The sequence below is a fragment of the Lepisma saccharinum genome, chromosome 6 (genome assembly GCF_977018435.1).
Source record: "Lepisma saccharinum chromosome 6, izLepSacc3.1, whole genome shotgun sequence".
In the NCBI taxonomy this organism is placed as follows: Eukaryota; Metazoa; Arthropoda; class Insecta; order Zygentoma; family Lepismatidae; genus Lepisma; species Lepisma saccharinum.
Genome location: NC_139234.1, coordinates 82,651,574 through 82,676,262, shown reverse-complemented (window position 1 = coordinate 82,676,262; position 24,689 = coordinate 82,651,574).

The following is a 24,689-nucleotide window of genomic DNA, read 5'->3' as shown; positions in this document are numbered from 1 at the left end:
ATAACCCCACTTCCGGTCGCCATTTTGGATTTCCGAACATAGGTTTTATTCATACTTTTTCTCGCGTATAGGTGTACGTGATGAATCCGCAAACAGATTTTTCCTAAGTCTTACCGTTTCCAAGATAACCCCACTTCCGGTCGCCATTTTGGATTTCCGAACATAGGTTTTATTCTTACTTTTTCTCACATATAGGTGTACATGACGAATCACCAAACAGATTTTTCCTAAGTCATGAATTGGAGGGTTCTATGACAACCTATATTAATTCTCGTAAGAGAACAGAATACACAAAAAAAAAACAAAAAAAAAAAACAATACTGTGGTCATTACAACAAATAGTCTTCTTCAACCCCAATCCAACAACCCAAAAATCATCATCCTAACTAGAACCATGTAACTATCTGCCATCTGTTAGAGGTTTTGTGAACTAAGTGGTGCTTTGTTTGTGTGTAAAAAAAAAGAAATGCAATGCTTTTTGCACTTGGTTATCATCACCTAACATGTTATTAATTGTTTTTTTAAAATTAATTACAACTGAAAACTAATAATTAATATTATCTAAAGTTACTAATTAATATTATACAAGTAATTGATATTTTTTTTGTTCTTGTTGGTAGTGTTGGGTAATTATAGTTGTTGCAAAATATAGCTCTCGCGTATGACAGTTTCTGAGTTTTGTTGGGTATATAAGAACAATTATACACAACCTTTTTCGGTTTTCCTCCGTAGCCGTGCGTGTTAAGGCGTTCACTCGTTCTTGTCATTGTTCGTTCTACGTGTGGCCTATAGGTTCGAACTCGGTCGTGGTCGAAAGTTTTTCAGTGTGTCTAGGAGTCTTTAACAGTGTGTTTATTTACTTGTCTGTGTTGAGTCTACGGGCTTGTGTAATGTATATGTTGTTCTTGATATATATATATATGGTGTTCATGTATGTATCCAAAGCACATTGGAAACAATATTCGATCATTAGCTGCGTTCAACCACTGCTGCGGTGGAGTGACCACCCCCTGTCCCCGTGGTCCTATCCCTGTCCCCGGTCTCGTGTTCCCGGGATCCTATCCCTGCTCCCGGGATCGTGTTCCCGGGGTGCTATCCCTGTCCCTGGACCCCTGTTCCCGGAGTCCTATCCCTGTCCCCGGGCTCGTGTTCCCGGTTTAGTTAGGTTAAGTTGTCTAATGTCTATGTCCGGGCTCGTGTTCCCGGTTAAGTTAGGTTAAGTTGTCTAATGGCTATGTCTATGTGTAATATCTATGTCCATGTCTCTGTCTTTCCAGGTTTTTTTTGTCCTATGTCTGTTTGTCAAAAATTCGAGATATTTGCAATTTAACGCTGGACTTAGAAAATTTTCGATTGATGAAAAAAAAATTGGTTCCATGACGACCTATGTTTATTTTGGTATGGGAGGACAGAGGACACCGAGACTCGACCAACACACTAAACCCGACCTCTCTACGACCATTCGTTCAAAAGTTACGAGTGATCAAAGTTTTGGGGGGTTGGGCTAACTTCTTACTCCTTGGCCCTAGGACCACCAAACTTGGTACACGTATTCTCCACCTCCAAAGTCGACAGGGGCCTTAGCTTCGCTACCGGGATGGGGGTGTTTTTCGAGTTATTTTTTCGATAACTCTTACCATTTTCGAGATATTTGCAATTTAAGATTTTTATAACGCTGGACTTAGAAAATTTTCGGAACATTTTTTTTGTTCCATGACGACCTATGTTTATTTTGGTATGGGAGGACAGAGGACACCGAGACTTGACCGACACACTAAACCCATCCTCTCTACGCGTACTCTACGTCACCAAAAAAGGTTAAAGGTTCCAAGTGACAATAGTTAGAGTTTCTCCAATCTAGTAAAGTGGATTGGTTGAAATCTCCAAGGCGTATTTTGCATTTTTTTTTCAAATATGAACACGTTAAAACTGAACTGTCTCGGATTTTGAGTTTTGTATTCGCCCCGAGAAAATTCTATATAAAATAACATACCTGGAAATTATATTCACGTTAAGTTGAATTTTGATTTTTTGTAATCACCCGAGAAATTCTATATAAAATAACATACCTGGAAATTACTCACAATCGACTTAATCGTGGAAGGTGAGTTTGTTCTCCACCGTATTTTTGCCCACACCTTTTGCTTTCTTCGTGACGCTACTCTCTGTTCTCATGGCATACATCTTCGAACGCAAACCCGCGAACTCGACAATAATATCACCGTTACATTCATCTTTTAGTTTTCCTAGGACTTTTTTGTTACGAGATGGAATTCCAAATCTGTTGGGTTGAGGATACGCAGAAGTATCGAAATACTCAAGCATGGAAGGATTTTTTATGTCTTCGTATAGGTTAGGTGTTTGTATGCTGTAAATAAAGCTGTCGGTGTCCGTGTACAAAAGTGATATTTTATCATTGTAGAAGGGTTTCATCACGTCGTAATGAAATTCGAACATGTAAAGTTTCGACAAGCCGAGAACCGTTGCGCCAACGTAAATTGATTTTCTGAATTTCATCAATTTTATATCTAGATTGAAAAGTGCCAAATTCTTGTTGTAAAATTTTCTCGACTTGAATCTAGGATCGGCTATCCACTTCCGACATTTATTCTTATCGGAAATTAATTTCACGTCTACGTGCTTTCTAACATTCTCCATGGTCTTTCCGTACACCGCATTGTTCATTAATTTAAAGAAGTCCTTGTCTAAATCGGAAGTGGCAGCTGTTCTATGTTGTGTGTTAGTTTCTATGTAAGGTCTTAACCACGTGGAATGTTTAAACTTTAGTATTCTTCTAACATTTACTATCTGAACACCCTTCCCAATCAAAAACCGGAGATTCTTGTAGTGGACGACGTATCTCTGTTTAGGGTCCAATGTTAACAAAAGCTTGTCTTGAACCGAGTCGGGTGGACATTTGATTTCGGGAGTCGGAGGCAAATCCGAAAACGTGTCGTGCAGGTGGTCGGAGAATTGGAGATCTACCTCTGCGAAGAAACCACACTCGCTATCGTCGAAATGAATAATGTCTATCGAAGTGGGATCTAACCATTCGAATCCCCCGTAAGGAAGTTTCTGAACCATGGCATGTCCGTAGAGATTATTAACGTCGGCGTAGAAGATGTAATTCGATGCTCGATTTGAATCGTAATCTTCTTTCATGTGTACGTTATTAGCTTTTGCATGTCTCTGTACGCATTGCACCATTCCACCTCGTATCCCTCTTTCGATAAATAGCAACATGTCAACGTCCGATATCAGTTCCAGCTTGACCTTTGTCTGGAATAACATTGCCGACCACGATAATCCCGGTAGACTGTAGAAATACGCTGGATCTAATTTATAAATATTCGTTGCCGTTTTCCTGAACGCTTGAAAAACATCCGCGAGTATCGTCACGTCTAATTTTAAGTATGCGTCGTGGTAGTCTCCGAGTGTCCTACATTCTAATTTCTCCCACATGAGTTGCGCGTGTTGGTATTCTTCGTCCGTGATTCCTTTCTCTCTGAGTCTGCTGTAAAATTCTCTTGGAAGTGGAAGAGCGTCGTCGTTAAATTTAGAACCATCACTAACATATTCGTAAGGATAAACCCCTTTACGTCTAACGAGTTCTATGTCTACGTTGGGAAAAGTAGCTCTAGTTATTTTGAATTGATCGTCGGTGAGTTTGTTCGCTAAAGCATCCAGACTTGCAGAGAGAAATCTATACGAATCCAGGAAGTGCATCTCGATTGTATTTTTCGTTCCCGGAATCGACACTTGCTTGCTGAGACTAATGTAGCGTTCTTCATTCTCGGCCAAGACACCTATACGTTTCGGATCGTAGCCAAGATGTCTCACCAGGTGGTGAAAATCATATCCGCTTCCGTTGTGAAAGAATATGGGGATGAATTTAGGTTTCTGGATTTTAAGATTGCACGTGTTGCAAATTCCACCTATGTAGTTTCCGCTGAAATGATCGTGGTGGAATATTTTTTTGTTCTCATCAGTGAAACTTTGATCACATACCGGACACACCTCAGTGGAATTGTAATTTTGAAGTTCATTTTCAGTTAAAGGTGCCATCGGTTTTGATGTAAGCAATACGCTACCAATTACCTCAACCTCCTCCACCATTTTTTCCAGGAAGTGTTCGATTACATTTGGTCCGCGGTATATATATATGCTTCATTTATTTTATCACGTCGCACAACAACATAGCCGAAACTATTAGGTTGATGAAGCTGGTACGGCGTTGTGGAGGAAATTTCAGGATCCGGTTCGCAGTAGGAGAGTGGTTTCAGGAAAGACTCAAAATCTGCGACGATGATTGCGGGATGTTCTAACAATGCCTTGTGCATTTTGAATTCTTCGACTTCGTTCGTTTCGGGCATCAACATTCTAGCCGGTCTGTTGTTGCCGCAATAAATTTTATGTTCGACAAGTTTATCGATAGCAATTTGACGACTATGAAGATTTTGATGATCACGTCGGTCACGATCGTCGAACGTGGTCAAACACCTTGGGCAAACTTCGATGCAATGTTCATGCTTGGTTGTTTGGCTTCCTAGTAATCGAGACATTGAACGAATTAGCGTGTAATGATAGACATCCTCGTTCGAAATGAGAAGGAGATTTATTACACAAGCATCGTCATCGTCGATATCGCTTATCCTGACGGGATGCACTAGATATTTATCTGACGTAAAGGAATATACATTAATAGCGATGCGTTTTCCTGCACGATTTTCGAACTTTGTTATATCCGACAATGTCACCGGGTATTCAATGCCAGACATTACACTTTCAAACTCGGTCTCGTATTGCTTGTAATGATAAACCCGTTCTGTATGATTTGACCAATGAATCGGGTGAAGTTCTGCCAACACACACCAGAGAAAACACTTTTTATCGCTGTTCTGTATATTTAACACAGCCCTCTTGTGTTGAATGTTCGGTGGAAGAGGAACGTAGCTGGAAGCGCGAAGAGGCGAGAATTGGTTCACGTAAACAGTTAACGTGTGAGGACTTCCACATAGAGACCATCCCGACCCTTTAGCCTCGAAATCGTCATGTTTCTTAACCAGCTCGTTGGAAACTTTATAATAGAAGTTGTCTAAATTTTCGACGTCAGCAAAATAAAGAGTCTGGTTTTTTGAACGATGATAAAAAATACTCGTTGTGCCATCAACTTTCTCGTATTCAGAAAACAGAACAACGTATACTTTTATAGAGTTGTTTTCAAGTTTATCTTTTAAAATATTTAGTACAGATGTTTTCGTTTCATCCAAGAAACTAAGGATGTCACGGCCTGGTTCTGACTTAATTGAAAAATCCTGGAGTTGGTCGTTGAATGCAGATCTAATTGGTTTGCATTCATTAGATAATTTAATTTGCTTGGAAGTGGAAGCTTCCGTTTCTGAATTATCGATTTTCCTTTTCAATGTTCCTTGTTCGGTCGATGGTTTGCAAATTTTGAGGTGTTTACTTAAATGTGCAATGCTGATCATCTTTCCGCATCGAGCACAAGACTTAGAAGGTAAGGAACGATTAATTCTCGAACCTGTTTGGCTACATCTTGCCCTATGTACCGATAAATTGTTCCTTGAGATTAGCTTCCCACAAGTGACACATTCGGTTTTATCATTTTTACGATTGAAACTGGTGGTGGATGCCATTGCTTTTTCGAAAACCACAGAAATCAAAAAGTCTAGTATATAGCGATACAATTTTCAGGTATGTTATTTATATAGAATTTCTTGGGTGCGAATACAAAAACTCAAGAATTCAATCTATACTGTGATTACAATTTTCAGGTATGTAATTTTATATAGAATTTCTTGGGGTGAATACAAAACTCAAAAAAAATTCAATCTACTGTGAATACAATTTTCAAGTATGTTATTTATATAGAATTTCTCGGGGTGATTACAAAAATCAAAATTCAACTTAACGTGAATATATTTTTCAGGTATGTTATTTTATATAGAATTTCTCGGGGTGATTACGTAAATCAAAGTTCAACTTAACGTGAATATAATTTCAGATATGTTATTTTATATAGAATTTCTTGGGGTGAATACAAAAATCAAAATTCAACTTAACTGAAAATAATTTCCAGGTATGTTATTTTATATAGAATTTCTCCGGGTGATTACAAAAAATCAAATTTCAACTTAACGTGAATATAATTTCCAGGTATGTTATTTTATATAGAATTTTCTCGGGGCGAATGCAAAACTCAAAATCCGAGACAGTTCAGTTTTAACGTGTTCATATTTGAAAAAAAAATGGGGTTTGTACTATAACCAGCCCCACTTACAAGTGTAGAAAAGAAGAGGTTATTTGATTGAACAGCCCGATTTGCCTACACTTAAAACAATGGCAAGAGGGGCTTATACCCCAATTCTTCATGTGTGATATGCTCTGAATTTTTAAGAATTTTGAATTCTAGTGTAGAAAAGATGAATCCCAGTAGGGGCATTTAGAGAGTTCACAGCCCTCATTTGGGGCTCGAATCATCATGTGGGGCTCAGTGTTGCCAACTCACCCCACGAAAATTTCACCAACTGATATTTTGAAGCCTTTTAAGATGTATTTGAGGGCAGAGTTGGCAACACTGTGGGCCCTTACTGTAGCTTTTCATGTCTGGCAACACTGCCGTAGACAGAGTTGGCAACACTGTGGGCCCACTGTAGCTTTTTACAAGGGGGGTTTATTGCCCTGTTTACATCTGGCAACACTGCCGTAGACAGTGTTGTTAACCTACTGGGTTTTTCACTGTAAATTTTCATCAAAGGGCCTGAGGGGTCCATGTACTCTTTATGTCTGCCAACACTGTTGGGGGCGCAGAGTTGGCAACACTGTGGGCCCACTGTAGCTTTTTATGAGGGGGGTCTATTGCCCTCTGTTTATATCTGGCAATATTGCCGTATGACAGTGTTGTCAACCGGGTTTTTCACTGTAAACTTTCATCAAAGGGCCTGAGGGGCCCATGTACCTATGTCTGACAACACTGTTGGGGGCCTAGTGTTGGCCTGTGGGCCCACTGTAGCCTTTTATGAGGGGGACCTATTGTCCCTTTTTCATATTTTGCAACTCTATTGGATGTTCCTTTTTGAGGGGGTTTTGCCAACCTATTCGAAGAAAATTCCACTATATGATCTTTCACTGGCTAAGCTAACCTACAAATAGGAGTTGGCAACACTGACTTATAAACCCACTGGGTCCTTTTGGCATGTTTTTCCATGATGTGTTGCTAGGCTATTGAGCATCTTGGCGTATACAATATATATATTTTGAGAGGGGGGGGTTATGGCTTTTTATGCTGTACGAATACTGGAAGCTTGACAGTGACAACCAACAGAGTAGGTAAACCTACATCCAGGAACTGGCAACACTAGTTTCTGACAGTGAATTTGAAATAAAATATTAAACAAAATACATGAATAAGCACTGTGAATACAAATAATACCAATATTATGCCCCCCAACTCCAACTGGGCAACTGGGGGAAATAATTGTACAACAATTTGTACCTAATTGTACAATACTTGTACCTAATTGTACAACTTAGGCCGTGTCCGGATTGGCAAGCGCTCCGTACTGTTCTCTCCCGTTGCTCTCGAGTGCCGTCGAAGTCACGTCCAAGTCGTCCGAATCTGCATGTCCCCTTGTAGTACGGTTGTCATTTTTCCCGCCAGGTGTCAGCCCGAACTTCACCCACCGCGCCCTGGGGCGCAGGCGCACAGTGCGGAAGCAGAAGGTAGACGCCAAACAAACGTCACAATGATTTTCACCTATTTACTAGTTATATTAAAAATGTAACGTGCTACTTCATTATTTACAATTTTTCTACATTCAGTATTATCGATAAACTGTTAAAGTATCATTGAGTTTTACATCGTCTAATCAGTAAATGTTGTCTGTACAAAGTGAAAGTAAGAATATGGCTGCCAAGCGCAGGGTCACGGCGAGTTCAAGCGTGCATATGTCGCGCCTCTCTGCTCTCCCCTCCAACTCCACGTCTGTCGCGAATTCGGACAACAATGAAAGCACATGTTTTTACGTTCTCGTAATACTAACCTTGCTCCACTGATTTTAAATTGCTTCCATCCGCTTTTTTTTTCTGTGTTATTTCCGTATGCACGCAACATTCGCTTTCAATTCAACCTGTGAGCTGTATAATGAAACACAGGAGTGTTAGTATAGCAGGCTTCGAGTTTACAATTTATTAAATTAAACAATAATTTATGTAAGAATATACTTGTACTTACCGAACACAAAATAATAAAAGCACATGTGAATGTTTGCGTGTGTTCATGTTATATGACGACTGAGTAAAAAATTAATGTTGACTCCCCGAAAGATAAAGTTTCTAGTTCGACATCAGATGCATGCAAATTTTATGTTTTGCTCTCCAAAATCTTGATCATACAGCAGAGGAGAAAAGGGGAGAGAGAGAGGAGGTACTATCAGCGCCATCTATTAGCAAACAATAGAAATAAAAAGTAGGTCAAACTTTTTCAACACCCAAATATTTTAAACGTCCTCGCGTAGTAATACGATTTAGCTCAAGACGTTTAAAAGAGTACTCTTAGTCGACAAAGCTAATTGCTAGGGCCCTTATATTACTAAAATATTCTTTAATTTGCATATTTCTCATACCGCCATATGTTGTTCTAGTTGACTTCTTCCAAAAAAAATGCTAATTAGCGAGAGTTAATTAAGCAAGGCAAGTAAAAGAAGCAAAATAGAACAACATATGTGCCGGCGTGAGAATATGTAAAAAAATCGATTCAGAGGTGGATCGATTTAAAATTGGGGGATATTTTGCATTTTTTTTTATAATGTACAAAACATTTACCGTACATAATTTTTTCCATTTACAACAGTATAAAATAAGAGGAATGTGTGACAATATCCATATTAACCCATCCGCATACCATTTAAATAACAATTTTTTTGCCATGAAATACCATTTAAATTTGGCTATCTCTCGCACAGCAAGACAAGATGTCAAATATTGTGGAAACTATTCAAGCAATTTTATATATTGAAGTGGAAGTACAGTAATAAGTTTGCACATATGCAGTTTACTTGAAAAATAATTAGAAACTCACCTAATAAATTTGACCACACACACACCTTTGCATTCTATTTCCATTCCTCAACCTTTTATATTTTTCCTGCCACAGCCACCTCTTTCTTATTTTCACTACATTCTTCAGTTTCACTAACACAAAATGAACCCTCGTGTTCACCTCCACTTCCAAAATCCATATTTTTCTCTTCATCGCTATCGAAAAGCAACTTTTCAATCACAGAATCTTCTACAACATTCTTATACAACATATTTGCAAGACGTAACAAATGAAGGTTTGTTTACATGAGAAATTACTAAACAAAACACGCTTGAAATGGTATGAAAAACTTAGCAGCGCAAACGTACGCGTCATAGATTTGAAAGATCATACAACCTCTGCCATCTATTGAATGAAAAAGGAACTACGTGATGAAAATCGGGAAGCCGTCGATTCTGTATAGAGGGAAGATGGAAAAAGAGAGCTCTACGGAAACTGACGCTCTTGACAATATTGTACACCCGTAAAAATTATATATAAATAAGACTTAAGCGTATTATCTGCTTTCATTTCAGATTTTACCAACCTGTCAGCTGTAGTGTTTAGGTGACAAGCGACTTGCTCAAATATGACGTTTTTGACAATATTGTACGCCCGTAAAAAATTATATATAAATAAGACTTAAGCGTATTATCTGCTTTCATGTCAGATTTTACCAACCTGTCAGCTGTAGTGTTTAGGTGACAAGCGACTTGCTCAAATATGACGTTTTTGACAATATTGTACGCCCGTGAAAATTATATATAAATAAGGCTTAAGCGTATTATCTGCTTTCATGTCAGATTTTACCAACCTGTCAGCTGTAGTGTTTAGGTGACAAGCGACTTGCTCAAATATGACGTTTTTGACAATATTGTACGCCCGTGAAAATTATATATAAATAAGACTTAAGCGTATTATCTGCTTTCATGTCAGATTTTACCAATCTGTCAGCTGTAGTGTTTAGGTGACAAGCGACTTGCTCAAATATGATACTGTTGACAATATTGTACGCCCGTAAAAATTATATATAAATAAGACTTAAGCGTATTATCTGCTTTGATGTGAAATTTTACCAACCTGTCAGCTGTAGTGTTTAGGTGACAAGCGACCTGGTCAAATATGATACTGTTGACAATATTGTACGCCCGTAAAAATTATATATAAATAAGACTTAAGCGTATTATCTGCTTTGATGTGAAATTTTACCAACCTGTCAGCTGTAGTGTTTAGGTGACAAGCGACCTGGTCAAATATGATACTGTTGACAATATTGTACGCCCGTAAAAATTATATATAAATAAGACTTAAGCGTATTATCTGCTTTGATGTGAAATTTTACCAACCCGTGAGCTGCAGTGTTTAGGTGACAAGCGACTTGCTCAAATATGACGCTTTTGACAATATTGTACGTATATTGTATTGTATAGGAGACTAGAAGCATATAATTTGGCGAAAAAAACCCAAGTAAGGTCATAGAGAATAGTTAAAAAAAAGTGAACAATTATATTTTGCATTGCACAGCATTGGATATTAAATAACATACCCCCAAAAAATCTCTGCATTATGCGTTCTGTAAAAAATTGCCCTACGTGCCAAACTGCTGTGTCAAGTAAACATTTTCAAAGACACTGTCGTACTTGTGTGCCGGAAAAGCGAATATGTGCGACCAAACTGTGCTCTAAGTGTGAAAAAAATATTACTATTGACAACTTCAAGCGACACCAGCTTACTTGCAAGAGCACTGGAACATCTCTACCGCAACCTTCCAAGCGAAAGGTAGAAGTAACCTCCCTCGATGCATCGCCACCTGCCAAACGCGTCAAGCTGGCGAAGAAAGCAGACCAATTTGCGTTTGAGCATTTATTAGAAGACTTTAACATAACATCAGACAGCTTCTGCGATGTGCGTAGTTTTCTGGAGAGCGAGCGAGCTAAGATAATATCCATCCTCAACGATGCATTGGCTACACACTCCACTAAATTCTATGCTGTGCTACGCTGCAAGTATAAGAAACCGTCTGATGAAATATATAAATTCTTCCATGCCACAAAAGCAAAAACACTGCATCAGGCAGATGTCACTGACCTCGACAGCATCTACGGCAAGTTTGTCGAGGAGCTTGTGGCAAAGCACGAGGAGCATCAGGCTGAAGGCTCGGGCGGTTCGCTGTGTGGCGACCCCCACAAACTTTATCTGAAACTTAACAAATTCCTGCCACTAACAGGGTCTAGCTATATTGCCCTGCCACCCGAGGTTGAAGCAAGGAAAGCTGTTCTCAATATTCAGAACAAAGACACCAAATGCTTCCTCTGGTCGGTGCTGGCAGCATTGCACCCTATACCTTGGGAAAACCACTCGTACCGTGTTGCACACTACAAGCAGTATGAGTCGGAACTGGAGGATGCAATGGCCGAGATTGCCTACCCTGTAGAAGTCTCGCATATTCGCAAGTTTGAGGTTCGTGCTCGTGACTTGTTGGGCTTGCAATTAAGCATCAATGTTTACGGTCTCACCAAGGCAAACATCGTCTACCCTATTCGGGTAAGTGATGTAGATGATGATAGTGCACAGCAAATTGACCTTCTTCTTATCAAGAATAACACCTGCCACCATTATACGCTTATTCGCTCTTTTTCCAGACTTGTTTCAAATCAGAAAAATAGACATAATGGTCACATCGAGGTGTGTCGCAGGTGCCTGTCCACTTTCGACAACCAAAAACAATATAAATTCAAACACTCTCGATTTCCCAACATTGCTGCTGAGAAGCTAGCTCGCCACATGCTCTACTGTGGTACCAACAAGCCTGCACGAACTATCCTGCCCGAACCTGGTGCAGTAGAGTGCTTTCGCATGCACAGTGCTATGGTGAAGCATCCTGCCTATATTGTAGCAGACTTCGAGGCCTTTCTTCAACCTCTGTCTAACTGCGAGCCCAACCCCGAAACATCCTCTACCATTCCTTTCCAAATCCACGAGGCCTCGAGTTACTCCTATGTTGTGGTGTGGCGAGACCATATTGCCTCCGAGCCCTATGTGTATCGCGGTCGCGACCCGGTCAAACACTTCCTGAAGAGAATGCAACAGGAAGCCATCAAGATAGGGAAGGTGCTGTTGGCCCCCAAGCCCATGCTGCCTCTGTCTCCGGAAGACAAGCATCAGCACGAAATAGCTCTAAATTGTCCTGTTTGCAACTCGGTCTTCACTGACGATAACAAAAAGGCCCACCACCATGACCATTATGGGACCGGAAGCTACATTGGCCCGTGGTGCAACAGATGTAACTTGAGAGCCAGGGACCCGCGCTTCATACCGGTCTTTTTTCACAATGGCTCGGGATATGATTTCCATCACTTGGTCACACATCTAGGGTACGACAATGCGAGAATCAATATCCTGGCACAGAACGAGGAGCGTTATATTAGCATCAGCAAGTGGGTGCCGATCCCCGACTCAAGCAAGAGCATCGAGCTTCGGTTCCTCGACTCTCTGAGGTTCCTCCAGGCAAGCCTCGATGCTCTTGCTGGGAAGCTCAGAGACGACCAACTAACCATTACCACATCAAGTTTCCCGAACTTAGATGTCACACTCATCAGACGTAAAGGGGTCTACCCCTACGAATACGTCACCGACCGTTCCAAGTTCGAAGAAGAGTTGCTGCCTCCCCAGGATAAGTTCTACAGCCAGCTGAGAGGTTCAGGTATTACCGACGAGGAGTACAAGCATGCTCAGTTTATGTGGGTCGAGTTGGGTTGCCGAACTTTCGGTGATTACCACGATGCATACCTGAAGCTTGATGTGACGCTTCTTGCCGATGTGTTCCAGGCGTTTCGGGCGACTGCGATAAACATTTACAACCTGGACCCTGCATATTTTTACAGCCTTCCTGGACTGGCATGGTCGGCCATGCTTCTGCTGACTAAAGTTAAACTTTCACTTATCTTCGATGTTGATATCATGCTTTTCATCGAGAGAGCTATCCGGGGCGGCATGGTCCAAGTGTCGCAACGCTTCGCACACGCCAACAATCACCACATGGCCACTGGTTACGACCCCTCCCAACCATCAAGCTACATCATGTACACTGACGTGAACAACCTTTACGGGCACTCCATGATGCAGCCACTCCCAACAGGACAGTTTGAGTGGGTTGATCCTTTATACCACGACATCGAAAAAAAGTGCGACGAGTTTGGGTTTTTTGCCGAGGTGGACCTTGACTTCCCCGAGGAGCTGCAGGATACATTCTGTGACCTTTCGCCTGCTCCGGAATTCAAGTGTCCACCTGGCTCGGATCAACCGAAGCTCGTCATGGACTTGGAGCCCAAAAAGCGTTATGTGCTACACTACCGGAACCTCCAGTGGTTAATACAGCAAGGGGTCTCGGTCAAAGCAGTTTACCACGTGCTCTTGTTCAGGCAGTCTCCATGGTTGAAGCCGTACATCGAACTGAACACCAACCATCGCACTGATGCCACTTCGGAACTTAAACGCGATTTTTTCAAATTAATGAACAATGCGGTATTTGGGAAGACCATGGAGAATGTGCGAAATCGCGTTGATGTGAGGTTGGTGACGAAGAAGACACAGTGTCGTCGACTTGTTGCAAGCCCGCTGTTCAGGTCTCGAACAATTTACAATGAACAGATGTCTCTGGTTCACATGAACCGGCGCGAGGTGCTACTCAACAAGCCCATCTATGTGGGAGCTGCAGTTTTGGATCTGAGCAAGTTGTTCATGTTCGAGACATATTACGACATACTACGTGCACACTACAACCACAATATCTCGCTCCTCTACACAGACACAGACAGCTTGGTGTACCATGTTCGCACGGCCGATGCGTATGGTGATATAGCCAAAGTTCGAGCTCTTGAAGAGCTCTTCGACACATCGGGCTATCCCCAGCTAAACCGGTATGGAATTCTGCCCCGGAACAAAAAAATACCCGGCAAACTCAAGGACGAGAAAAACGGGGATGTGATTGTGGAGTTTGCTGGACTTCGTGCCAAAGCCTATGCGATCCGGGCTGAGGGTTCTGTAACAAAAAAGGCAAAGGGTGTAAGCAGGCAAGTGGTTCGGGAGCACCTCAAGTTTGAGGATTACCTCGAGTGCCTCAGAACAAAATCGCCCATTCTACAAAAAGAGCATCGTATCCAAAGCGTTGATCATGTGCTTACAACTAATATTGTCAGGAAAGTTGCTCTGGATGCACACGACGACAAGAGGTGTATTCTTGAATGTGGGGTCCATACACTTCCGTGGGGCCACTATCGCCTCCAAACTAGTAAGGCCTGCCCAGAATGTAACAAAAAGTAATAGGCAATGCGAAAAAAAAAAACAATTTTAATTTACTTCCACTTCCTCGATTACATGCATGGCACAGCAAAATTAAACTTCTGGAAACTGCTAATTGCAATTTGTACTTGTGTATATAAAATTCCACATTTCTTATTGTGTGCTATTTTTTTAATTTTTTTTTGTATCTAAAACTGTTCAGTTACTCTTTCATTCTTGACGTCATACACAAATGTTTTCTCTGCAATAAGAATGACACTGCACAGAGTATCTGCAGGCAAGGCGTCGTGGAACTCGCATACAATCTTGATGTTGGTACGATCGTTGACAACCACGTGCTTCCTCTTAGATGTGTTGATGACGAACATGGGTCTGCGAGCTATGAACTCGTTGGGGTTGTAGTACACGTCCACATTGCTGGAGGTCACTCTCTTGTAAGCTGTGTACGCCTCGTAAAGTTTCAGGTAATCGTTGTTCGTAATGTTTAGATTGTAGTTCTCGCGTGGGAGAACTTCATTCCTACCATTTTTGAGGTAAACATTCTTAATTTTGCAATTATCGAACTGGCTAGAATCTTTCTCTTGGTTATTATCTTTCCCTGTCTGGAAGAGCACAACGGTAAACTCTGGCATATCGTACCGGATGCTGTTGAACTGCGTAGTAACATCAAATTCAAAATGGCTGCCGGAAGCAGGTTTCTGCACGCACTGGTAGCCGTAAAATTGGATGGGTACTTGGGGGTTCTTCAAGATGTCGGCTTTGTACTTGAGACCGTAATTAGATTCGTATTCTACCACAGGCATGCGCAGCTCCATGGACTGGATGACGCACTTGGCAGCGTCGGGTAGTGTGTTGGCAAGTGCTGCACCGTCTGCACCCAAGGTGCTGTAACGCATCAGCACATCGTTGTCGTTGGCGCTTCTGCGAAAAGTGACGCGTAAACCACCCTTCCACATAATCTCCGTGTAGTCGGAGAAAAAGCCTGGAAGCAAGCGCATGGGAAACAGTACTGTGTGGCTTTGAGTTTTTGATTTTTGTATCTGCTTCGAATCCCCCTGCCTGGTAGTATGCTGCATCCGTCTTGGAGAGCTTCAGTGTTCCCACAGCTGTAGAAGTAATCCCGGGGTAGTCAACCCTATCGATGACGGTGCCATGCTTTCTAACTTCCACTTGCGAGAACAGATGCGGCACAAAATTGTCCACAAGTCTTAAATTTGCATTGGCGTTAAATGCTTCGCCGTTGTCTCTCTTCACCACATCAAACTTGATATACAAATCAGCTCTGTGAGGGTGAAGAAACCCATCCCCGACGTCCACATCGTATTCGATCTCCCTGTTCGGCTCGTTCAAATTGGCAAACGTGCGACGATTGGGTGGGAAGGACTGCAACTCGTAACTTTCGATTTGCTCCATGATTGTTATTTATTATACGTTAATCTCCACGACGGCGGTGGTAGTAGCTCCGGCAAAATTCACCACCTCATCTTTTTCGTTTGTCACTGCCAATTCTATGTTGTCTATGCGATTACGAGATATGGGGAAGTATATCGGTGGTGAGGGTGTGTAGATAATCGGTTCCATGAATTCAGAGTTTGGTTTGAACGTAGCGATGATACCTGTTTGCTTGTGGCTGCCTGGGATGCCATCCGAGGATTTGGTGATCATGCCTTCTGCCACATTGCAATGTATGTTCAGAGTCTCGATGGCTAGAAATTTAGGAATGTTGGCACCGATGTGCTTGATGCCAGGTTCGAGCTTTGTGTTGTTCTCGAATCCCAGAAGCTCTCCAACAGTGCCTAGGTCTACTGTTTCCGTAGCAGACACAATTTCAACTCTGTGAGTTACAGAATTTTGAGATAGCAGTATATTTCTTGGCAATTGGGCTTGCAAGGTAGACAGATTGTACTGTCCTGGCGTGATAACTATTTTTTCATTTCCAACAGTAATTTTGTTATTGTGCTCCGTGACATTGGGTATGAGGTACATGCTGTAGAATGCACGAAGAGCAATAGATTTAGGATAGATGATGTCGTCATGCAACGCGAGTTTCAAGACCGAAGTCTCGCTGGTGAGATGGAACACTCCCATGGTGTTTTAGGTACCACAATGCTTTCTGAAAATGCTCCACTGAGGGGTTATTTATTTTAGACATGTATGCGAGAACGGAAAAGCATAGGTGGCCGCAGTTAACATCGGTGAAACCCTGGATGCGTTTGTCATTGTAGTAAAGGTTGGCAACACTGAGATACTTCACCAACCTGGCAGGCGGTGTGCCACCGAACGAATCGAAAACAAATGCTTTGTCATCGTCAATTTTGAGGTAGCATATCCAATGTGTACCAGGATTTTTGTAACTGTCTAGGTTGACCACGCCATACTCCTTTTTCTTCACAGCAGAGGGTAGAGAATCGGACATGAAAGCACCCCTGAAGTTCCTTATTCCCAACGGTTCGATCAGAGATTCAATATCGAAGTTGGACAGGGCTTCTTCTTTTTTTATATTTGTTCAAAGCATCGAGGTTGTTTTTTCGCTTTTTGGTCACACCTTTCCCCTTCTTTTCCATAGCCAGGTTGTGACGTTTCTGTTCTTCCAGCTCGGCCTTGTTCTTTTTTGCATCGATGACGGTTTTGGCGATAGCGGCACTGCCTCCAGCCAAGCTGCCCACTGCACCCAAAGCTGCCAAGATGGCCGGAATGCTGAATATGAAACCTCCAATCTTCTACTGCTTCCGCGAATGCTGCAACTTTTTCAATTGTGGAGTGCTGAGCAGCAATTTCATTCCGTGTCCTTTGGACAAGCATGAACGTTTCTTCTTGAGTTGTTTCTTGGTGAGTAACCCATCGAGGGCACCCAGCGTTTTCAGATTCGAATATGGTATCTGGTACACGACGCCCTTGGCCTTCATGATGTAATTTTTTTTTTACGGTATGTTATTTTATATATGTTCAGAGATTTTTTGTTTTCTCTCCCGTATATTTTTTTTACGGTATGTTATTTATATATACTTTGCAGCTATTAAACAAATTCGATTATGTGCTTTGTTTTCTTACCAAGAAGTTCTTTTGTCCCCTTGTACACGATTCGAGTTGTGTTCTCGATTAAAATGGATAGCTTCTCGTCGGATAACATGCCAGCGTATCGATCTGGTAAAAATAGACTGTATTGTCCGTTGAGCAACAGACGTACTTTAGGACCAAACTGGGTTGCAACAATTGAACCAGAAGTTATTGCATAAGGTTTGTCCACTTCCAATTCCTGAATTTTTATATATTCGATTGACAAATTTAGCATTTGTTTTAATGCCTGGACGTCACTAATTTTTTCACTCATATCGAAGAAATATTTTTTTTGGTCTCGTAGATTTTTTACAGTATGTTATTTATAGAAAAAAATTTCGGCATTGCCTAATGCGATCAAGTGATCTATGATCCTGCTGGTTTCAGCATTTGAAGCATACCAGTCGTCTGTATATCGTCTTCTCCCCTGTCTCCACTCGTGAAGTTCGTCCATCTTATCAGCCAATTTTTCATCAGCAGCCCGAAAAAAAAAGCATAGGGAGAAGAAGAAGATTTTACATCGCTTATTTTTCTCAGATGATCCAGAAGTAGCATTTCACAGGGCAGGCAAAATTGTGGTGTTATTTTAACTAAATCAATAAGCTTTTTTAACATCCTCGTGACTATCGTCGAAAGTAAATGTAAATATTTTGTATAACACTTCTGTTGGTAAGTCTGTTATATGCGTAGACATTTTTTTACTGTATGTTATTTAATTACAGCCCCCACCCCAATTTTCGTTTTGTATTCATGGCAATGGTCGTGCCCAATGCTGCAACCCGTTCACCCAGCGAGGCGTCTCTGCTGACGAGTCTCCCGAACGCGGCATGCTCCAATTTTCTATCAGCATCGTGACGCGCATCTAAATTCGTATATGTGTTGTAAGCAATGTCGTGATCCTTGCATGCAGCATCCAGCAGATTTACCCCCTTGTCTCCTCTCTCCAGTCGCCGTTCCAGTTTAGTACCCGGTCCGAAGTATTGGTAACCTGGTAGGTGCATCTCGAAGGGTAGCTTGTTGATGATGTCGTTCATAAGACCTCGACCCTCTGCCACATTCCAGAATTTGGGAGGCAGGGTGTTGATGATTTTGATAAGGTAACCTATACCTTTATTGTCGTTGACAATAAAGTTGCTAAGCTTGGTGCTAATCATGTCCATGATGCCCACCTTCTCGTTGTGGAAGTTGCGATTGCCTGCATTTTCTTCGCCTGCGATAACCAGCAATCGATCTACAAGCTTCCTTACGTCGTCTACCCAAACAAACTCTTTAGGTAGGGTATTGTAGAGTTTGACACCGCTGCCAGTCTTGAGCTGGTTCCATATTGGCTTGATGAGGTTCCTGTATTTTTCTCCACTGCTTGATTTTACGCGATTCTGTGTTGCATCGTTGTTTTGGTACAGGGCATCCGTCATGATTAAAATTTCTGTGTAACTTTGGTAATCCTCGTCTGTGTAATCTTTAGGTTGCTTTTTGGTGATAAGTTCCCACAGGCCCACAGTGCCAGGATACCTAGTCCAGCTGTTCATCTCGCCCAAATTAATTTTCACGTCGTCACCTTCGAACGTAACTTTTGACTTTCCAATTTTCCAAACCACACCCTCGTTAAGTTCCACAGAGGGGTACAATCCAAACACCTCGTCCTTTTCAAATTTCCCGGTGCTCAGGTAATCTCTCGCCAACGGACCTAATTCAACTACCTTGTCCGAAGAGGTACTGCCTAGAACCTGACGTCTCAGAGGTGCAGCTCCAAGTTCGAACGGGGTAGTGTGAATACTGGATATCGGTGTAGGCACAGCATAATTTCGAGCAGCAAGTGGCACGAGCTCGTTGATTAAATCTTTATTTTGCTCGGTAACATCTTTGATGTCTTTACCTAGTCCACTTATAGCATCAATAATAGGTTGGTCCTGTCGCTTTTTCTCTTCGTAAATTCCGCGATTCTCTGATTTCCAACCCCTGAAGCGTTTGGCCAGGTAGTCGCGCAGCTTCAAGTTGTCGTCTGCGAGTTTGCGTTTCATTATTTGTTATTTATAATACGTCAAGACGTTTCTTGTAACGTCGCAACGTTTAGAAAGTTGTTTATTTTGTTTCTGTATTTTCCGTCATTGGGTTTCCTCGTCATGTCTATCGTGGCGAATCCGAAATCATCTTGATTCCAGCATGAAGAGCAAAATTTGGAAAACTGATTGTAGTTCATGTCCCCGCCTACATAATCATCGTAAGCATGTTTTAAATTGGTGTGGTCTTGACGAAACAAGCAAATAAAATTAGCGTTGTCTCGGAGAAGCTGCTTGGGAATTTTAGAAAAAGTCTGAGCAAGGTAGAAGCAGTCCATGCCTCTGTGCCGCCCCTGTGTAAAAAAATTGCGAATTTCGTTATGGTTCTCCAGGATGACATCGTCGAAGACCACCACCGAATTTTCATGGCAGCAGTCTAGTGGCATTACTTCGGAGGCAAAAGTAGCTATGCTCAGCCCTTCGTACAGTTTTGTCAGCTGTTGATATTTTGCTTGCTCCAAACTTTTGGAAAAAACATACAAGTGCCTGTTCTTCCAATCTAACCAGTCGGGAGCAAGAAGAAAATTATCAATAAGTAAAGTTGTTTTCCCACACCCTGAAGGTCCGACAATAAGGCAGCGAATGTTGTCCGGCAACAGTTCGCCGTTTTTCCTAGCCTGACGCTCCGGGGGAAAATCTGGCAGTCGCCTCACCACATCCCAAGCACCCGTTACACAATCACCTCGTTTGCGTCGATCCAACTTCTTTCCTCGAGTCCCAACCATTTCACCAACAGTTTGTCACCTTTTCTACGTAATACTTTTTCGATAAGATACGTATTGGGGTATTTTGTTTTAGAGAGTTCCTCCTCGTAGAATCGCCCTTTCAAAATTTCGTCGCGATTATCTTTTATTATATACGTGTGACGGTTACCTGGTAACAATCGAGCAACAGTGAAAAGTTCCGTACTCCAGTTTTTGGTAAAGCCTTTTTCAAACATGCGCTTAAATTTACTAATTCTTACTTGGTCTCCAATTTTGAATTTCGGTTTTTTGTTAGTGGGCCGGTACTTGGGGCAATAAACAGTAGAGATCAATTGTGCCTCATCAGACTTGCTGACATCGGCAGGCTTCATGCGTATCGTGCTATGCAAACTGTGATTATAGTCGTTTACGAGTTCCGGAAGCACATTGACCCACTTGTGGTTACCTTGAAGCGTGAATCGTTTCCACATGCGTGTTTTGAGAGTGCGGTTAAAACGTTCCACTATGCTGGCTTTGATGTGACTGAAAGTCGAGTAATGTTGAATATTTTGCTTCTGAACAAACTGTTGAAATATCGAGTTGTAAAATTCCTTTCCGTTATCCGTTTGAAGAAATCGAGGTCGCCTGCCACTTTCATTGAAAATAGTTTTGAATGCTTCCATTACGCACACACCTGTTTTAGCCTTGAGGGGCAAAGCCCACGCAAATTTTGAAAATGTATCTATAACAGTAAGAAGATACTTGTATCCTTTGTTGATTTTATGTAAATTTTTTAGGTTGCCGCTACTCATTTCCACAAGGTCAGCCTGCCAAAGGTCATCCACGCCTTTGGTCACCACCGCCAGTCGTTTGTAGTTTAGTCGTGCAGGTTTATGCAGCTCGTTCACGATACCCTGCCTAGACATGGCGCGAAAATAAGAATATAGCCTGGATGGGATTTCTGGCTGCAGACAATGCTGGGTTTTCTATATACAGCTTGTCACCTATTTCTATGTCGATAATTTGAGTGGCATCTTCGGCATAGGCAGTCTCGCGACTTTCGGGGTGTGTGAAATCGACCAGCTCAACTCCTCTTATTTTAGGCTCATCGCCAATATTCGTCACGGTCATGATTGGGTAGTGGGTTGCGTGAGGCAAAGACCAGTAGGAAACCTTGACGAACTGAAGTGTGCCTGCGAGGAAAAATTGATGATAGGCTTTTGCAGGAGTCAACATGTAGAGTTTGTAACCTGGATTGAAAGGGGAGGAGAACTCTCGGTTTGGTATGCTGTACAGTTCGATGACAATCGTAGACTTGAGATTGTCGATGCTGGCATTTAGAGTGTTTACGTTGGTTCGAACCTCAGTCTCCACATCCTCCAATCTGCCATTCACCGATTCCAGGTGTTCCTCGATAGCATGAACAACAGTGTCGTAGTTTGGTTTGATCTTTACATCGACAATAAGGCTCTTGAATTTTTTCATTTAAGTCATGTAGTTGGGTGCTGAAATTAGCTATAGTCGATTCCTGACTTGCCTCGATACTCCCAATTTGCTCTTTCACGCTGGCAATAATCTGCTGCAGGCTTTCTACAAGCGTCAACTTGGAGCTCTGTATTACAAGGTCGTGGACCTGGGTTCTAATTTCCGCAAACAATTCATGCAGCTCGGTGATGTTCTGGTTGGTAGGTAAAGTCGCGACAGACCCCCGTATCGATTCAATTTCGGATTTGATGTTTTTGATGTCGTCGGATTTGAGTATTCGGTTGAGAGTTCTCTTCACGCTTTTCAGTTCCTGAGAGGTAGGCAGGGTGGCCACCGTGTTTTGGAGCGATTCCAAAGCTTTTTTCACCGCATCCAACTCGGAGGCATCGGCAGCAGCACGTATGCCTTCTTGCAGTTGTGTTATGTCATCCTGGGTGGGGGTAGATTGTTGCAGGGTTTCCAACTTAGTCTGTATGTCGTCGATCAAGTGATGGAAATGAGACAACTCGGATTCTGCATTCAGATTTTCCAGTTTGGCGATTTGCTGTTGGACGTTGGCCAGTGTATCCCTGATGCCCGGCAGTTTGGTTTCCAGCTCATCATGAACATTCGCCAGATCATTTCTAATGACAGCAAGAGCATCCTCAATATGGGTTATGGTGCCTTGCAGCTTCCCGAAATCCTCGTAGGTCTCAAGTTGGAGTTTGATGTTGGCCACGCTACGGGCAATGGCGTTCAGTTCGCTGGACGACGGTAGATTGTTGATAAAATCCTCCAGCGTTTGGAGTTTAGTTTTTACTTCGTTGATGGCCGCATGCAAAGCATACGTTTGAAGCTCAGCCTTGATGCTTTCCAACGTAGGGATTTCGAAAGATTGAAACTGTTCGCGCAATTTAGCAATACTAGCGTTCACGCGATCGTAGTCGTCTTGTGTTTTAATGCTTTGGATGATAGTTTGCAGTTCGGTCTGGATGTTGCTTGTTTGATCCTGCAAGCGTTGTTTCAGCTGTTCAACGTCTGAGGTTTGCGTTTGTTGCAGCTTCAGAAGTTTGTTCTGCAGATTGCCCACACTTAGTGCCAGCTTGTCGAGATTGTCTATCGACGCAAGGTCGGTGTATTTTTGCAGCAGCGATTTTAGCTCTGCATCAATCTTGAGTACAGGGTCCAAGCACTGAGACTGCAAGCTGGCTATCTCGGACTGGAGGCTGGAGTTGAGCGTGGACTGGAGGGCCTGCAGATCGCTTCGCAGCTTCTTGACCCTGACGTCGAGCATGAGAAGCTCGTCGCCATGGTCGTCGCGTTTCGTATGGCCAAAAATATCGTTAGGCATTACTGTTATTTATTATAGGATAGCTAATTTTCATTTCTATGAAAAGAGGGATGAGTTTGTCGTAGTCGTCCAAGAGCTCTATGTACAGGCGATCGCCAGCAGATACATCGTACGTGGTGGTACTGTTCATCCTATCGTGTTTGATGCGATAGATGTTCTTGCCGGAGGAAATTTTGGCCTCTCCTTTATTCTCGGGATTCATGTCAAACTGCAGTTTGCCGGAGATGGAGAATTGGTAATAATTTAAGTTGTTGTTGAATATGTAGAAAGTCTTGCCCACATCCTCGTCGTACTGGGTCAGGATGCTATTCAAGTGTATATTCAACAAACCGTTGAGTTTAGATAATAGGGAGGGTAACAGGTCCCAGCTTGCAGGTGGCGATGATGCGCTTTCGCGGATACCTCCATAGCTTGCTTCCTGAAGCCAAACAGGTTCATAGGCATTGTTATTTTATTTTATATTTAGTGATTCGTTTCGAGCAAGCCAATTTCAGCAAGTTTAGTATTTTGTAGAGCGAGTTGGCAACACTGCCAGTGAGGTTAACATATATTATCAAAAACACATCGTGAAAAGCTACGTTTTGTTCGGGCACACGTACACTCACACACACAAAAAGCTAAAAATTATATACCGTGAAAAGCTACGACGAGTTGGAAACACTGCTGGTGGGGTTAACATACACCATAAAAGGCTACGCCTCGCCCCGAGTTGGCAACACTGCTTGTGAGGTTAACATACACCGTGAAAAGCTTCAAAATATCTAGTAGAATTTTTGTAGAGTGGGTAGGCAACACCGACAAGCCTCAAATATTAATTCGAGCCTCGTCAGTGTTGCCACTATTTGTAGGTTAGCTTAGCCAGTGAAAGATCATATACTAGAATTTTCTTCGAATGGGTTGGCAAATGTAAAAGGGGACAATGGGTCCCCCTCATAAAAAGCTACAGTAAGAGCCCACAGTGTCGCCAACTCTGCGCCCCCAACAGTGTTGCCAGACATAGGTACATGGGCCCCTCAGGCCCTTTGATGAAAGTTTACAGTGAAAAACCCGGTTGACAACACTGTCATACGGTAATATTGTCAGATATAAACAGAGGGTAATAGACCCCCCTCATAAAAAGCTACAGTGGGCCCACAGTGTTGCCAACTCTGCGCCCCCAACAGTGTTGGCAGACATAAAGAGTACATGGACCCCTCAGACCCTTTCATGAAAATTTACAGTGAAAAACCCAGTAGGTTATCAACACTGTCTACGGCAGTGTTGCCAGATGTAAACAGGGCAATAAACCCCTCTTATAAAAAGCTACAGTGGGCCCACAGTGTTGCCAACTCTGTCTACGGCAGTGTTGCCAGACATGAAAAGCTACAGTAAGGGCCCACAGTGTTGCCAACTCTGCCCTCAAATACATCATAAAAGGCTTCAAAATATCAGTTGGTGAAATTTTCGTGGGGTGAGTTGGCAACACTGAGCCCCACATGATGATTCGAGCCCCAAATGAGGGCTGTGAACTCTCTAAATGCCCCTACTATCCCCTCAGACAGATTTGCCTACACTTAAAATTATGCCAAGTTCCCATATGATTTTATTGTTTACAGTGTGTTTTTCTGTCAAAATCCCAGGAATTTTGAATTGATATAAAGTTCATAGCTCCTGGGTTCTGAGACCCAGTAGAG